The sequence below is a fragment of the Bufo gargarizans genome, chromosome 2, assembly GCF_014858855.1.
Source record: "Bufo gargarizans isolate SCDJY-AF-19 chromosome 2, ASM1485885v1, whole genome shotgun sequence".
Taxonomy (NCBI): domain Eukaryota; kingdom Metazoa; phylum Chordata; class Amphibia; order Anura; family Bufonidae; genus Bufo; species Bufo gargarizans.
In genome coordinates, this window is record NC_058081.1 from 236610023 (window position 1) to 236629060 (window position 19038).

General features: G+C 40.5%; 1 protein-coding gene across 11 annotated transcripts in view; it reads left to right on the forward strand.

Moving 5' to 3' along the window:
* Nucleotides 1–19038, forward strand: part of CACNA2D1 (calcium voltage-gated channel auxiliary subunit alpha2delta 1) — an 840216-nt gene that overhangs the window by 155392 nt on the left and 665786 nt on the right. The window lies entirely within an intron of this gene.

A 19038-nucleotide genomic window follows, 5' to 3' on the forward strand; every position in this document is an offset into this window, starting at 1 on the left:
TGCGCGCTGTACCTGGAATGCTGAGAATTGGACGGTTAGAAAACGTTGCATGTTGCAGTTTGTGTCCAGCCAATTCCCAGCATTCTCTGCTCAAACTCGCGGCGGGATTACATTATCTTTACACATTTTGTTGTGCTGAGGCCAGACATGCAACGGGAATTTGGGTTTTGTTTATGTTACACATTTTACATTGAATTCTGGTAGGTACAAGTTATCTTATCTAATTAACAGGATTTATTCCTTTAAAAGTTAGAGCAACATTGATAATAGACAACATTTTTCAGATTTACAGTTTAGGTCTTGTTGGTTTCTTCCGTCTTAATTTATCTTGTTAACATTCACTGTAGTATTGCTGTTACTTTACATAGAGTACATTTGTAATCGGCAAAGCATGCTTGAAATGTGTTTTCCATTTCCTCGACCGTACATGCTATAACAGTCTAATTTTGCTCCATTGAATTCCATGAGATAACATTAGTTAATCAAGGTCACCAGGACTGTCAGGTGGCATAATGTCATCTTATATTAGGTGTACCAGAATTGTGTTACATTCACTATATTATTTCTTGTTTTGCTTTATTAAAAAGGGCAAAATCATGCCAAATTCCTAAATGGGTTTTCTGAGAGTTTTTTTTTTACTGATTAATAGTGTTAAGCGAACTTGTATTTTCAAGTTCGGCGTGCAGGTTCCATAATGGAATTCTATGATGACATGCACCAAGGAAGCCTATGAGAGGCATTCCGCATTGCATTCCATCATAATAGAAGTCTGCTGGCTTGGTGGGCTGAGAGAAGGCCGCAGCACTAATGTGAGCACCGGTGCCTTCTCAAACAGCTGATCAACAGGTGCTCCGAGTGTTGGACCCCCACTGATCACATGCTGATGACCTATTCATAGGATAGATCATCTGTAAAAAACTCTCAGAAAACCCCTTTAAATTTATTAACAAATGAGAGAATAAAACAATTTATTTGTGTTCTCTAGTAGAACCTCATAATTTCATATGACTTGTTCATATTAGTTCTGCTGTTTGTTAAGGTAGTCACAAGTGAGTCAATCATACCATAATGGTGCTCTTAAGCACATTTCATTTAAAAATCAAGAGAACCAATCACAGTTCACTTAAAAGAGCTCATGATTTAGGTCACAACTGACAGTGATGAGATATATAAACATGATCTTAAGTATTAGACATCAACAAATATAGAAATTTCTGTATTTCTCTTTCAATGCCCACACAGGTAAAATCTGAAATATCTCCACAAAGGGCCCCTTAGCAAAATAAGTTGTGGCTTTACCACCTAGTGTAAGAAAATTCTAATTGAAGTATAAGTATAAGTAATTAAAGGTATGTATAACAGCACCATTTATCAGAGAACCAACATTATAGCAAAAAGTAGAGATGAGTGATTCGAAGTTGACGAAGTAGAATTCAATCAGAATTTCAGGAAAAAATGTATTTGCACCGAATCCAAATTTACTAATGCTTTGTGGTAATGAATCAAATTTTTTCCTAAAATGGCTGCTACACATGTTAGGACATGGAGCAAAGAACTCTGGGAACGAGGGATCACCCACAATGCCATGCATGCAGCCAATCAGCAGCCAGCCAGCCCTGTGATGTCACAGCCCTATAAATAGCCTCAGCCATCTTGGATTCAGCCATTTTCCAGTGTGCTTAGTGCAGGGAGAGATGTCAGCAGGCGCTAGGGAAAGTGCTAGGAAAGACTTGAAAACTTTTATTTTGCTGAATAGAAGTTCAGGGAAAGACAATTAGAAGTGTAGGGAAAGGATAGGGAGGAATTATTCCACAGTACTGAAGCAGGACAGGGTCCAATAGGGGAGTGTACAGCCTGGGTAATAGGAGCAATTCTATTACACCTTGCTGCTCTGATTGGAGATCCAAATTGCCATTATAATGTGGCTCATTTCAGATTTGCAATAGATGATACCTCTGTAATTCCAGTAAACCTTGCTTGTCATTGGGGTGCACGTGCTGTGTGATACAGCCATTAACAGGGAGTATTACTAGGAAATATTTATATGTCTTATATTAGCCCTTGTGCAATGCAGTTGTATGTTCTAAAGCCTTTTTTGGCGTGTTTAAGTGGAAAAAAATAAGAGTTTATCTGCCGTTATCAGCGGTGCAGTTATATGTTCTAAAGCTTTTCTTAGGGTGTACTAGCGCAAAAAAAAGGGCTTATTAGCCGTTGTGTGGTGAAGTGAGAAAATTACAGCCTTTTTTAGGGTGTATTAGTGGGGAAAAAAAGTATTATTTGCCGTTCAGCGGTGCAGTTATATGTTCTATAGCCTTTTTTGGCGTGTATTAGTGGGGAAAAAATAAGGGCTTTTTTGCCGTTCAGCCGTACATTTATATGTTCTAAAGCCTTTTTTGGGGTGTATTAGTGGGAAAAAAGGGGGCTTATTAGACGTTGTGTGGTGAAGTGAGAAAATTACAGCCTTTTTTGGGGTGTATTAATTTACTTTTTATTTATTTATTTGATCTAACAGTATCTCAGACAGAGAAGTGACAGGCCCTGCACAGGGGGAGGGGCAGAGGCCTAAATGTTTCTGATGCAGGCGCAGGTCGCAGCAGAGTAAGGGAGCGTGGCAGCAGGGGTCACTTCAAGAGGCCTGAGCTCCTGGTGTCATCTAGCGGTCGTGTCTTGATCAGCAACCCAGCGATTCTTGAATGGTTGACTCGGTCATCCACTTCGTCCCAAGTGACATCAGACACCCCCAGCCAAGAGTTGGTGGGTTCGTCAGACACAACCCTTAGTTGGCATGACCCTGGGAGCAGGCCCTGTGCCCTCACATGTCCTCAACCTGTGTCTGTCTTTTTCTGTTCCCTCAGCCAGAGAAATATTATATGCTGTGGGCTCAGCTCCACTATACAGCGAGGATGAGCTACTAGAGGACAGTCAGCAGCTACTGCCAAGCCAAGATCTGGAGGAGTCATCCGTTGCTTCCTCTGGTGGGCATGCAAGTAGTGATGAGAAGTGGCGTGGGAGCTAGTGTTGTGAACGGTCAGGCTCCTGTCTCAGAGACTGTTGAGGAGGACATCAGTCACGTGCAGACAGTACTCAATAATTATGTAGCCGATCACAATTGGGAGTCGGGTACTCTATGATCATGTAGCCAATCGCAATTGGGAGTCGGGTGATGAACAGGGTCTCAGTTTGCGCGTAAGGCAGTATCTGAGCTAGAAAGTCGGTTGTGTGGCCGGGAGTCAGCAGGGTGGCAGCAGTGGTAGGTCGGGAGCCAAATGTGCCCGGGGTAGACCACCTGCTTTGCAGGAGCCTAACTGCCTGGAAAGTAGTGGTTCAGGGGTTCACGGAGACAGTGGCGATAACAGTCAGTCAGTGCGGAGTGTTGGGGTAAAATCACCTACTCGGCAGTGTGACAGTTTTTTGTTAAGCTGTCAGAGTAGGTGAATAAGGCAATTTGCCAAATCTGTGGACAGAAGGTGAAGCATGGCCAGGGTGCCAATGTTGGCACCAAGGCCCTGCCTCAACATATGCAGCATCATTATAAAGTGGCCTGGGAGAACATTGGCTCCAATGTGGTGGTCTAGCCTTCTGCAGCAACCACTGCATCACGGAGTAGCACAGACCCAATTTCAGGCAGTGAAGGCTTCACCACCTGATGCTTCAGTTCCTCGCCCTCCTACTCGTCGTCAGTCATTCTGTCAGTAATCGATCACCGAAGCAAATTCCAAGAGACAACAGTATGCATGCGGCTAAACGTGCTCCTGGCCAAGTTGCTGGCCTCCCTTTCCAAGTGGTGGAGTCCCAAGCCATCATTTCTTTGACAAAAAGGCAGTACCAGCCCTGCACAAATATGTAGAACAGATGGTGGGCCAGTCCTTGAGCCTGTCGGTGTCTGCCAAAGTGCATGGCAGCGCCGACGTGTGGTGCTGTAACTACGGTCAAGGACAATATATGTCCTTTATGGCCCACTGGGTAGATGTGGTTCCTGCCCAGCCAAACTAGCAACTTGGCCAGGTGATGCCACTTCCGCCTCCACGTTCTCACGCCGTTAGTCCTGCGACAATGTCCGCCTCTGCCTCCTCATCCTCCACCGTGTCCTCAGCCTCCACTGCAGGGACAATTCACAGTGCCCCTCCAGCATACCACATGTGCAGGGCACAGTGGTGTCATGCTGTTCTGCATCTAGTTTGCCTGGGCAAACTGAGTCACACAGGGGAGGAACTGCTCCGCGTCCTTCATGAAGAAATGGAATCCTGGCATTCTCTACAACAACTCAAAATCGTAACCATTGTGACCGATAACGGGAAGAACATGGTGTCGGTACTGCGTCAAGGAGGGATGAGCCTCGTGTTCCATCTGGTTGTCAAGCGTTTCCTGAAGTCTTCCAGCCATCTGCAAGATATCCTTAAAATGGCCAGGAAACTTTGCATGCACTTCAGCCACTCGTACACCGCAAAGCACACCCACCTTGAGCTGCAGCGGCAGAACGGCATCCCCCAACATAGGCTGATATGCGACATTTCTATACCACTATACAGGTTCTATGCAACCATCAAATAGCTGTTTTTTATCGCGATTCGCTGCAAATAAATTCGGATCAAATTGAATATTTTCGGAAAATTCAGCAAACTGGACAAATCAAATTTTTGAGACATTTGTTCATCTCTGGCAAAAAGCCAGCATATTGTTATTGCGCACAAAAAGGTGCAATACTCTTGCACCTGATTGGACTCTGCTTCCATCGCTGTGCCACATAGCAAGTTCTATGGCTGCGATGGCTATAATTACAGCCCTGCTAAGAAAAGTCTTTTCACATCTGATGAAACACTAATGCTGTAAGAAATTATTATATATAAATATATATTAAATATATAGTATATACAATACACCCTCTTACTGGGTCTGATTCGAAGATTGGATGCAATAAATGAGACATAAGAGTGAACGTGTAAAAAAAGATATATTGTATAGTGTAGAAAATTGATATTACAGTATTATTGATGAGTATATATGGCGTTACAGTGGAGCAAAAAGAAATAAATATTACATGGGGAGAGACTTATACACACATAGCAGTAATTATAATTACTAGCAATTTCCAGGATACAATATAATGCTACTATAACCCAACAGTAAAATTCCTTACAGTTACCACACATGGGCCTCCAATCCTTGTCTGTCCTCTGCCCTCTCCAGTCCTCTCTTCCTCCTAGCCTCCATCTCCAGCTTCCCCTCCAGCTTCCCCCAGCATGCATGGGATAGGCATAAGGCCATCCTTCATATAAGATAGGGCGAGGGGGTATCCATAGTACTTAGTATATTGGGCAGACTAGATGGGCCAAATGGTTCTTATATGCCGACACATTCTATGTTTCTATGTTTCCCCCATATACCCCAAACATGGATCTTTTATCCCTTGAAAGCTCTCAACCCCCATCCTTGCCAACGCCCCATATCAGTTATCTGATAGTCTGTAGGCCTGCCGAGAAACTGAAACCAGTCATTTTAGCATTTTATGACACTGTGCTCTTATTCACACATTTTGAGTGCCTTTTGTTCTCTACCAATCAGCATATAGGATATTCCAGGACCTTTATCTGTGAGAATCAGAGTAAGACAAAAGGATCTAGATACATACTAATGAAGTATACACACGTACAGTCACCTACCCGTCTTTGATTCACACAAATAAATCCCTCATAATCTATAAAATATAATGCATATATTATTTCTCAAACCTGTATTTCTTACAATGCCACTCCTGTCTCATAGAAGCTTTGTGTAGGAGCAAGTATCAGGTATCTGATTGGTGGGGGTCGCTGATGATCAGCTATTTGAGAAAGCATTGACGCTCGCAGTAGAGCTGCGGCCTTCTCCAGCTTTGCCTAGTCCATGTGAAGCAAATGTATGGCACTGTGCCTGGTAAGCAAGCGCTACTGCCTTCTGAAACAACTGGTCGGCAGGAGTCCCAGGTGTGCCAAATAACAAGACACTGGTATTATTGAAAGTGCATGCTTGTCAAGTTACACCTCTGGCTGGAGGGAAGGGGTTAGGTCAATTTGGCATGGGTGGAAGAGTGCCATTTCACTTTTTACCTCAGGCAGCTTGAAGGCTATGTGCTTCCCTACCTCTTGCCACAAAGCACTGAGGGAAGGGGGGCCCAAGCTGAACTCTTGCACCAGGGCCCATGAACCTTTAGCTACGCCCCTGGTAATAGGCTTGATTTTTGTGTTCTGATCAGGACCTGGAAACTCTGGTCTACAAAGCTACTCTTATTGCCAAGAATACTAGGACACTAATAGACCGCAGATCTGTTTGCTATGAAATCTGTCATGACTGTTCCTGCTCCATTATAAATGGAAGCAATGACAGTAGTGTAAATAGTGTTGTCAGTCTGCAGAATTATGTTCACTTACTGATGTCATTATTATGAACAGCGTTCTCCAGCAGACAGTATTGTACACCATTAAAGAGGTTATCTCAAAACTGCTGTGTCACAAATGCACTGTCCAAGCACCTTTTGCACGCATGATTGAAAGAGGTTAATCTGTTTCCACTCACTCAATCTTGCTCTTAGCTTCTGTTTAGATTGCAGATTGAGCATAAATTACACACCAGCGCAGTCCACACATCCCAGATACAATGTTTAACCACTTATCGAAAAAGCTGATAATTAAGCTCTAATAGAAAAGGTGTAGTACTTACAAAAATAAAAATGAGAAAATACATAAAATTATAACCCATTTACAAGCTGTAGCCTTTTCTGCTACTTGAAAGTAAGAGAGTTCAGAACACAGTCTCATTTAGGCTGACTCCCCCACAAATGTGTACCCTTCTCAAAAAAAAATCCTTCACCATTGGGTATGAGGGATGTTCAGTTTGGATGAATAGATGGCCATGTTCTTTCTCATTCTTTGAACCATGTACAGACCGGCTTAAGGGTTATAGGGGGTCTGTTACCAGTGGCATCCCTATACAAATAAGAGATCACTAAACCAATTGCTCCTCCAACCCACCCTGATGTACAGTAGCTCTTCTTCAGGCAGAGGAGAGCAGCAGGACCACATGTGTCAATAAAGTGCTATCCCCAAGACTCCCTACATAACATATCCAGACTGCTGCCCTGCAGTACTTTACACATTATCCTATGATAATATTTTTCTTTAAAGACCGTCTACAAGGGCTGCAGTCTGGGAAATAAAGACAAGTTGATATGGCAGGGCAACAATATTTTATGTTAGTAGAGAGGAGCAGGACAGAAGACAGAATGTCCCACATCCTGGCCTCCAGAAGATCAAGTCTCAGAATTCCCTGTAGCCCCTGCTATCAATGTTCCGTTTGAAAAGCAGGAAGGGAAGAAGTCCATCACACACTGAGGATAGGTCACTTATCTGTGCATCTACATCCACCTTAGAATTCTACGTCTAGTGGATTTTCCCTAGAAAAACCAATACAAACAGTGAGTGCTCTATTGTCTATGCCCTGGCAGGCAAATTGTCACCTATGCATTTTTAACTACATATAATTAAAAATATTATTGGTTATAAGTATGGAGGCTAATTAGAGAACAGGAGAAGACTGTGGTGAGACAGCCTCTTTAACCTACTTACTAATCTATTGAGTTACTGTATTTTTTGCCCTATAAGACTGACCGGCCCATAAGATTCACCTAGGTTTTAAAGGAAAAAAAATAAGAAATTTTTTTTTTTTCATCAAAGCTCAGTTTAGACCCCCAATCAAACCTCAGCACTGAGCCTCAATCAGACCTCAGTGTTAATCAGACTTCAGAACAGACCCCCCCAATGTTAATAAGACCCCCTATCAGACCTCAGATCAGACTCCCAATGTTAATAATAACTCCAACCAGACCTCAGATTAGACCCCCAATGTTAATAAAGATCCTATTCAGACCTTAAGATCAGACCCACAAACAAACCTCCATGTGAAGCAGACTTGAGATCATACCTCCATGTTAAAAAGACCCCCATATTAATCAAACCTCAGATCAGAGATAAAAATAAATTAACTTACCTCTCCTGCTCTGGATGTCGCTGCCGCTTCTAACATCAAGCACACTTCCTGATCTTCTTGACACGCTGTTCTGCGTCCCAACACCGCACAGCGTTAGGTCACAGAGCGCAGATGCCCTTACGCTGTGAGCAGGACACAGCATAGCAAGCAGCTGAGGAAGACCAAGAAGCAGTGAGTATGCTCCATTCACCACTTCTCCATCTTCCTGTACTAATGAGCGATTCCATAAAGTAAGCACTTAATAGTATTTGCTCCATAAGATGTACTTAAACTGTGTCTTATAGGGCAAAAATATGGTATATTGCTGTAGTGTGTAATAACATAATTATTGCCAAATTATGCCAAAATAATAGCAAAACTAGATAAAAAGAGTCCTAATAATAGAAATAAAAATCAGAAGACCCATTTAGCCTTAATGCCTAAAAGTAAAGTATTTCACAGTATTTTTTTTTATGAAAATAGTGTAGGGGAGATTTGGGGTGACAGTCACAAAGTGGTGTGCATCTCTTCTGCAGTATCTCGTGCCACCACAGTTTATCTCAAGACTGATGTTAGAAGCACCTGTAATAACTTTTATTATTGATTAATCAGATATCCTAGTTGATAATAATTTTTTATATTATTTTTTTGCTCATCAGTGTATTAAGTAATAAATGAAGTAATATAGTAGTATTTTGCTACACCGTTATATGTTTAGAGGGCAGAGGACAGACATTTTTGGACCTTGAATATTAAATAGACTACTATTATAATAGTGAATTAGTATGACTGAAAACGAAGCCATGGCTTTACTATAAGGACAACGCTCTTTTTCTCTTTATGGGGTGCTTATAGCTGGCATTACACTAGAGCAACGTCCTGAGTACTTCTCGTGTTGGTCGGCTGTCCATAGAGAAGCTCAAAGTATTGTGCATGCAAGTGGCAATTCAAGAGCAGCAGCTCATTGCAACTTGGATGGATTTGCTGCATTAATGCTTCATTAAGAAAGTACATTGTAATTCTTGTGGCAAATTTAGTGCGACCAATGTACAACAGATCATGGACGAGAGTCAAAGAGAAATTACATTCTGGCTCTGAACCAATCTATTTGTTTTTTTTTTCCTCAAATGAGAGAATGTGACTTGTACGCGGCAAGGGGTTGTTAAGTCATTGCTGACCTTTTTTTGCATCAGGTTTGAAGCCTGTTAGCAGTAATGTGAAATAGCACATTTTCCGGCTGCTGAATTTAATAGGACTGTACAGCTCTGTATGTTAATGTTGCAACCAAAAGGAGCATAGTTTATAAAGGATAGCATCCCCAGTGACTACATCACATATTTTAATTTCATAATTTTTAAGAATTTTCAACACTATTGTATAAACAATGAACATTTGGGACATCTACGCTAAGCAAAAATTATTTGTACCCTATTGGGGTTAATAACAGCTCAGAATACTTTGTCAACACTAAGCATTATTATTACTGCATTAATTATTCCAGTGATGCAAAATGACCTTTTTTTGCAAGTGAGACAGCGTCAGGAAGAATTCTGTGCGCTGTCGGCTGTGTTTACGACTGCTATTTGCAGCTCTTCCCTGAAGATACTAAATAATGGGCAGAATGGGATGCACAAAACACACAAACCAATTCTACTCTCAACCATTATGTAAATAATATATCAAATAAAAGTCTTCCATTCGGCCATTTTCCAAGGGTGCCAAACTCAAAATCTGGGCAAAGTTTTTTTTTGCATTTACTTTGCTACATGTTCCTGCATATATTTACATATTTTAATCCACAAATATAATTCCTTATTTTTTTCAGCACTGGTAAAATGTTAATGATCCAAATGGATATTGATAGGTTATATAAACATAGTAAAAATAACTGAAAATGTACAGTGCGGATGTGCTGGGCTCCAATGTGTCCGTATCGACAAAAGAAAATCACCATTCACAAAGCTGGTGCTGCTTAGATAGCAGCTCTAAACTGACCAAACAACCAGCTAAGTAAACGGAGCAAAAACTAAGGCAAGATGGATTATTCATAGCCTCATAGAATCAGAATATACTCAAAAAAGGGTCTGCATGGCTGATATATCACTATTGTAATTATGCCTGCGCTATGTCTTGAAAGTGAAAAAAGGTGGGAATTATTTTTTTTATTTCCTGGTGCTTTACAGGGGGTTCAGACCTGAGCGTTCTGCAACGAGCGCTCTGTATGCGCGATTGTACGAGCGTTTACAATCGCGCATACAGAGACAGGCGTGCACACATTGTCGCGCGTTCCCGAATATCTATGTGCGGGAACGCGTGACAAACGCCCCCAAAAAAGCTCAAGAACTTGTTTGAGCATCGGGCGTTTTACAGCGCGATCGTACGCGCTGTAAAACGCCCAGGTGAGAACCATTCCCATAGGGAATCATTGGTTTCTCCGTGTTGAGCGTTTTACAGCGCGTAGGAACGCGCTGTAAAACGCTCAGGTCTGAACTTAGGGTTAGTCTGCCCAGTGTAAAGGGCACCTACTGTTAGCAGCAGCATCATGGATATGGAGAATCTGTTGTAGTAGAAATGAAAGTGCTTTAGTGCATCATCTTTTATACAAGGAAAGCTGCCTGCCAGTAAAACAATAATGTTTTCGTTGGGTTGAGTTTTCACAAAAAAATAATTTATAACTAGTGATGAGAGAATTAATTCTCCAAGAATTGAATTTCTTAAATTTTTCCACCAAAATTAGAATTTTGTGAATATGAAACTTTTGTGATTCATCCCTCATGAATCATTCAAAGTAGAGGCTGCCATCAGTGACAGAGCAGAAGACATAGAAGAAGGTATCTGCCACCAAAACTGACTATTTTTTAATTAAAAAAATACAACAGTGCATTGTGTTTTATATTGGCTTTGTTATCACTGCCTACCATACGTTTACCCATCACCATATATGTGACTTTCACATTGACGTTACTAATGCTGTCTTGGTGTTAAAGAGCTAAAAGGAGTAGGAAACGGTCCTATGAGACCTCCGACTATCATACATGACTTTCCAGTGCAATTGGGGCACCTTCAGTTCGGGAAGAAGTTATTTGGACTGAGTTAAATCTAACAGCCGATTCTACCAAAGTGGACTCGAACCAAATTTTGGGAAATGTGCTCATGATAAATGTTAGATTAGTGGTTACCTGATCGGGGGACCCCATCCCCAATTCTTTCTTCCATATAGTGACACAGTGAGGGGAAGAGTTTTATGGAGTGCTGGCAAAGCATGCACTCCATACAATCCAATGGATTACAGCAACAGACATGTAAAGAATGGTCAACTGCACTCCCTACGCAATCTATTAGCCGTGCCCATCCTCTATAGGTAAAGCAGCCAGAAAAATAAAAATATAGGGGCACATTTATTAAGACCAGCGTTTTAGATGCCAAACTTAATAAACCGCTAAGCTGGCAGTGGATATGCTGGAGTTATGAAGGAGCGCCAGCCTCTTCATAACTTTGGCTGATCCAGTGCTGCTTCTAAATGTAAGACACCTTTCTAGCTGTCTTATATTTAGACCTTTTCTAAGCCTGAAACAGGTGTAAAAAATGGTAAATCAGACCGGCCTACTGGCCCATCCACTTCCCCGCCCATGCCGTGCCCACTTTTAAGATCCGGTGTGAGCAGGGAGAAGTTGCAGATTGCAGCACAACTAGCCGTTGGGCTGCAATCTGTGCATGAAATGCGCCTAATATAGGCGTATTTCAGCTTCATAAATGACCCCCCAAATCCTTATAGCATCTGTGTGACATGTAGCATTTCCTTAGAGAAGGAAATCTACAGCATTTAGCTAATACATCTGTCACTTTTGAACTGCTGAAGGTCGATATGCAAATAGCGCATTTACTACTGTGCAGTAAGCCATTACTGTTACCTGGTGAATTGACATTTTAGCTTTTCTGAAGTTTTATCACTAGCTGCTTTGTTAGAACGGCTGTAAATCTGGTATCAGAATATGGTTATTTTGTGTCATGAATTGTATTTTTCTACATTATTGTTGATGCTGTATGCAATTTATGCCCAGAGCCTACATTAATGAGCTTTGCGTAACCGGGTCTTTGATGTGTGATGCATAATAAAAGCGTTTGATGAATCAACCAGGAACTGGCATTTAGAGACATCAGAGATTTATTTATTTCCTGTAACATGAATGAGTTTCTGCGTAAAAAACAATCATCCAGGGAAGTTCTAAACCTACACACAGTGCGTGTGTACAGTAGAGAATATGCATTACTTTTCATACCGTTGTGTATTCGGTACCATCAGAATATTTTCCAATAGAGTATCTATACTATGAGATATCAAAGTAGGATTGTGTACAATATGCATACAGTATAGATACTTTGGTTCAAAAACAACTCATACTTCCTTGGTAGTTGTAGATGGTCATTAGAAGTAGTTTTGTTAGTGTTTTGTGTAATCCACCTTTTCGTCTCTACAACCTTTCTTAAAATGTTTATTCTTGCTGAGTTGGCATTCTGAGATGATGTCTGAACTTTGCTCTGTGCTATGAGTCAATCAAATGTCTCCATCTGCATATTTCCCCTCCCCACATACTGCACACGTTAGAAGCTGCAGCTGCGTTCCCCTCCTCACCCACAATTTCTGTCTTCTATTAATTCTGTTGCTCTAGATCAGGGATGGCCAACCTGTGACTCTCCAGCATGCCCAGACTGCCTACAGCTATCGGCCTACAGGAGGGCATGGTGGGAATTGTAGTTTTACAACAGCTGGAGAGCCACAGGTTGGCCATTCCTGCTCTAGATTGACATTTTGGTGATTGAAGAGGCTTCTAAACAGTAACAGTGAGCCTGTGGCCAGTTAAAAGTGGACTGCATGTTTGTTGATGGTGACGAACATATCACGTTTCCCACAAAGATACATAGATAAATCTTTCCAAATGACCCCCTCTTTGAGACCTTCCCCTTATCCAGATCAGATTTTCAGTTCCACCATGCACACTTTCTCTCTTCCTTGTAAAGTCTGCCCCCTCAAAAGACCACATATTAATGCAATTTTGGTTCAAATTTGTTTTCCAAAGTTTTATATATTTACATGTCTTAAGTATGCAAATCAATAGCGAATTGAAGTTAATGCAGTGGACTTTGACCAGAATTTCAGGGAAAATTCAATAAGCCGCAAATACGAATTTCCTCGTGCTTTGTGGTAATGAATCAGTTTTTTATATAATGGTGGTAAAAAACATTCAAGCTCCCCTCATCCATTTGAACGTGAAGAGGCAAAAACTGGGTAAAACTGTGTGTTTGTCAATGAGGTGAGGACTGAAGGACCTACAAACTTCTATAGGCCAGTAGGGTTCAATATTCGAATTTGCGATATTTCACAAATATTTGGGCTAATATTCATAATATATTTGCAAATTCGACATTATTTTCTTGATTGCGAAAATCGGCAATGTAATATGCGCTTATTGCGTGTGCAATACAGACATGGGTCACTTTTGCTACATTTTTCAAGCTGCTATAAGTTTCCTGAGACTGAAGAAAATGTTTGGCAATACAGAACATTGCAATAGCTTTATATGCAGATAGAGTGCTCCAATATATTCGCGATTGCGCAAATCAGCAATTAATGATGCACATATTTTAGCACAATACGTGCAACTTCACATTTTAGCAGGTATGACTACGTATTACTGATTGGTCACATGTATTGTTGTGACATCACAAGCACTATGTATGTATGGACAGTAGAACCATATATCAGCTACACTATATCACTATCTAACCTACACTGACTATCTCCCACTAACTATCTGTAATATATATATATATATATATATATATAAAAGCTAACTAACTATCTAATGTAATGACACAGCAGAGCACAGAGCACAGCAATGACACTGCTGTCTCTCTCAGAACTGCAGAAAATGGCTGCTGTCGAGGTTCTTATATAGTAAGGGGTAGGCGACTTTCCTATTGGTTGCTAGGGATGTTGCTAAGCTCAGACAAAGACATTGCAGCCTTTTCATTGGCCCACAAGAAAGAAGCAGGGAAGGATCATGTGTTCAGATGAAAAAAAATCTAGAATATTCTTGAATACGAATATATAGCACTATATTATAAATCTTCGCAAATTCTCGAAGTCGTGATATTCGCGATTAAAATTAGCGATTTGAATATTTGTGCCCAACACTAGTGACCATGTATATGTCAGTTAGGATATAAAAGAAGGACCTGAGAGCTTATATAGGGCTAATACTGGTCATGTGATGGTGACATATTAGCTTTTTTGTGAATATTCAAGAACTGTACATCTGAGAGAGATGAAACCTGGTCTACAACCCTTCTAAGCACCTGGTTTACCTATATGCCACGTTTGGCCATGCATACAGAACAGAAGACAACAGATAGAAATTAATTTGTATATATAAGAGATAAAAGATTATGTAAGAGCTACAAAAAATTGTCTGTTTCTTGAAATTCATAAAACAGCAGGCCTGATTTTTTATTTTTTATTATGTAAAGATATTACATGGGGGATTCAGCCCGCACAACCCTATGCAGGTGCAGATTGATATGGCGAAATACAGATACAAACGCAAAAACACAAATGCAATCGCACTCTGCAACCAGCACTCTGCCCTGCCTCTATGCTGGATGTTGAATAAGGCATTGGTGTACATTTTGGCCAAAGCGTAATAAGCCACTCACCACGTCAAGGTCGCCTCCATGAGTGGTCCCTAACACTAGTTCCTACCTGTTATGGGCCATGACAACCACACAAAGTCCAGGGAGCGCAGGTACAGCATGCACACCAAGCACACTCTGCTTTTAACCCCGTCCGGTGCCATTACAGTTTTCATCGGATCCAGGGATGCAAGTACCAACAGGCATGCTGAGCCCACTATATACCTCTCCTGGAGCCAAATGGCTACTGGTAGGTGCTATATGAGCAGACTCAGTTTTAAACTGACTTTAAAACCAGCCTCCAGGGCATACTAACTGGTCAGGTGTGCATGACTGCATGAAGATCGCCACGCCTCCAATATATACTACAAAGAAAAAATATGGGGGATTCAGCCCGCACAATCCTATGAAGGTGCAGATTGCTATGGCGAAATACAGATACAAACGCAAAAACACAAATGCAATCGCACTCTGCAACCAGCACTCTGCCCTGCCATGGCCAATAACAGGTAGGAACTAGTGTTAGGGACCACTCATGAAGGCGACCTTGACGTGGTGAGTGGCTTATTACGCTTTGGCCAAAATGTACACCAATGCCTTATTCAACATCCAGCATAAAGGCAGGGCAGAGTGCTGGTTGCAGAGTGCGATTGCATTTGTGTTTTTGCGTAAAGATATTACATGTTTTCCAATTCAAGCAAGTACACTAATCACCTATTTTTATTTCAGTAATTGTCTATCTTTGTTCTGGGATTACAAATAAATGTAATCATTTCAGGCGCTAAATTGTTCATAATTTTTCAAGTTTCTCTTTTGGCAAAAGTAAAATTCATATACATCTCGCCTGTCATAAAATAGCTAACATAATATCTAACACATAAAAATGAAGCTATTCAAATGAGGCTGAATTTGTTTCTGCTGCAATGAAATCTCTGCAAGCAGTAATATAATATTTCTACTAATTAATGTTCATCATCTTTAAGCGGCTAAAGTTTCTTGGTATCAAAGTGTTGTAGAGTACACCCTGAGAAGATATTGCTCATTAGTGATAGTTCTTCATGATAATTTTGTGTTTAATGTCTTTTAAGTGGTAGATTTCTTATTAAAACTTCAATCACCTTGTACTTGATTGTAATTAAATCCACCCTGGGCAATACATTGTTTCCCCTGTAAATATGGCAAACATAATTATGAGAAACTTTATAGTTCATGTATCATTGGCTTTCAAGCAGTGATTAAGCTTGCTAAGGGAGGCAAAATTGTAATTCACTCAAGGCATAATATTTATTTCAATAATTCATGCATACAATATTTCTACACTATTTCTTCCATGGTTTTCATCTTAAAAAGTTCTTACAAAGTTACTTTGAGTGATGGATACCTGAAGATTAAAGGTGCAAAATATTTGTATAACATCTATATTTCATAACTGTTCAGTTTGAATTATCCAAGTCTATTGAGTTGAGATGAACACTTGATGCAATTTGTGATTCATCCAAAAGAAAAGATTGATTCCTTTGAAATACCTAAGGGTAAGTGATATGGAAAGAAGAGATGTTTAAGACATGCATTTTTAACATTTCTAAATAATATTGGAGACTGTATTATTACAAAACTTGGGTGAAATAAGATTTGGCAATCAGCAAGATAAGTAAGGATTAAAGGGGTTGTCCAAGTTATATTTATTGATGACCTATCCTCAGGATAGGTCATCAATATCAGATCGGCGGGGGTCCGACACCCGGCACCCCCTCCGATCAGCTGTTTGAAGAGAAGGCGTGCGTGGTGTCAGCGCTGCCTCCTCTTCACTGTTTACCTTCTAGCTGTTGCATCTGCAGTGGTGAGCAGGTGTAATTACACCCAAGCCGTCCAATTGAAATGAATGGGAAGGTTAGGTGTAATTACACCTGCTCACCACTGCAGATGCAACAGCTAGAAGGTAAACAGTGAAGAGGAGGCAGCGCTGACACCACGCACGCCTTCTCTTTAAACAGCTGATCGGAGGGGGTACCGGGTGTCGAACCCCCGCCGATCTGATATTGATGACCTATCCTGAGGATAGGTCATCAATAAATATAACTTAGACAACCCCTTTAAGGAACCACATATGTTTTTGTTATAAGAATGATACTTTTAGGGTCAATATGGCAATCGGGAAACCCTTGTATATCTCACTTTGTAACATACCGTACAATAGACATAATTTCTGAAGAATAATTGAAATGCTGGAGTGTGTTGCTCATATCCATGACTCAAGCGTTCATGGTAAGAGAAAAGAGGGCCGGAGTGCTCTCAGTTTGGAACCCTGATGGGATATTGATTGTGTATACAATCTATGCCGCTTACTAAGAACTGTTGTGCTGGGGGTACAATGCCATTGAAGGTCCTGCGCGATCATATAGAGCAAAATCAGCTGCTGCTTCCTCCTGCTGGTGGCTCTCAGACATGGCCTCCATCTGAAGATCAGCAATGTGGAGTAAATAAAAGAGGTATCAGGGGCACTGCTGGTAAGAATATTTATTGGATTAAAATTACAGTACCATGAATGGGTCAATATGCACAACATACTTCAGAGGCAAACCTCTTCATTCCTTAGGTGCTTACAGAGATTGGGGAGACTGAGGGCTTCATATACCCCTGATCCAGAAATGCAACTGGAGTCAGAGTTCACATGAAAAAAGTGTTAGATAAATGGCATTAAAAAAGAACAAATTACATATAAAACAATAAGACTTAAAGTGAAATCACACTGTTAATAAAAGACACCGAATAAATGGACTGGTCGCTATCTGACACCAGATGGTATCAAAGTTTGTCCACATGGCAGATAGTTGGAGTGTCTTAGTGTTGACAATGCTGGGTGATACCTCTGGGTTTGATGGGGTCCCTATGAAATTATGTAGGGCACTACAGGAAATACTCATTCCTCTTATGTTACCAATGTTTAATACATCTCTAGAGAATGGTTATTTGTTATTAGAAATCCTTCCCTTGGAAGCTGGCACTTGCGCTTTTGACTTTCATTTGGAGATAATTTATGAAAACGCTCCATTTAAATACTTAGGTGTGGTAGTGTCTAGTACAGGGATCAGCAACCTTCAACACTCCAGCTGTTCTGAAACTACAACTCCCAGAATCCTCCTTTCACTTCTGTGGGAGTTACAAGAACAGCCAAGAAAGTGTGCATTCTGGGAGTTGTAGTTTCACAGGAGCTGGAGTGCTGAAGGTTGCTGATCCATGGTCTAGTAGATTTGAAGATTATGTTGATTTTAACATGATCCTCTTGATGCATAGATTGAGTGGGGAAATTAAGAAACGGCTTCCATTATCCTTTGCTTCTCAGGTGCTGTTATGTAAAATGGATGTACACATTTTTTGCAAATACCCCAGTGTGGTTCCCCCCGAAGTGTTTAGGACAATTCATGCATTACTTACTGAGTTGATTTGAAGGGGTAAATGTCCAAGAACTGCTCTCCCATATCTGTAGCTTCCAAGAGATTTTAGTTTTTTTAGCAGGCCAGTTTAAGCATTTTCTGTATTGGGAGTCTGGTTGGTCAATATATCCAGAACATGTGTCTAGGTGGTGGAAACTGTTGCTGTTTGAGTTTTTAGATGTGGGACAATTTGGTTTTAAGTTCGCTAAGTATGGTACTGTTATTTTAATGCATAAAGTGTGGAGAGTGATTAAGAAAATGTCTTCAATTACAGAATATACTGTGCATGGGTCTCACCTCTCTGAGGTAATAATATACTGCCTTGCTTTACATTTGATCTGGATCCACAATTCTCGATTAAATTTGATATTATCTGAATTGTTCAATTGATGCATTTGGGGATTTTTATTTCATTTAGGTAGTGAAACAATATTACAACTTCTCTATTCTCCATTATTTAGATATTACCAGTGAATTAACGCTCTTAGGGGGTCATTTATTAAGACCGACATTTTAGACACCGGTCTTAATAACCCTTCTAGCTGGATATATTTAAATATATAAATAACAATTAAATAAAATTGTTTCCATTAAAAGGGTTGCTGGAGATATATATATGTTTTGGTCATAGATTAGAAATCAATTATTTTTCCAATATGCATGTGTTTAAAATTTTACCCTCATACCTTTCTTATATCAGTCTGGAAAGAAAATGGTATATCCCGCAGAGAAATAGATAGAAATGCTTCTCATAGCCCAGCTAAGTGGTCTAAACATGGCATCAGTCACGTGACCCACTACAGACATGTCATGTATCCAATTTTTACTATCCAGATTTAGATAATTATTGAGTAACAGTACCTACAGCAGCTTCTTATTATGTAGGTCATACTGTAGTTGCCAACAGTCCCAA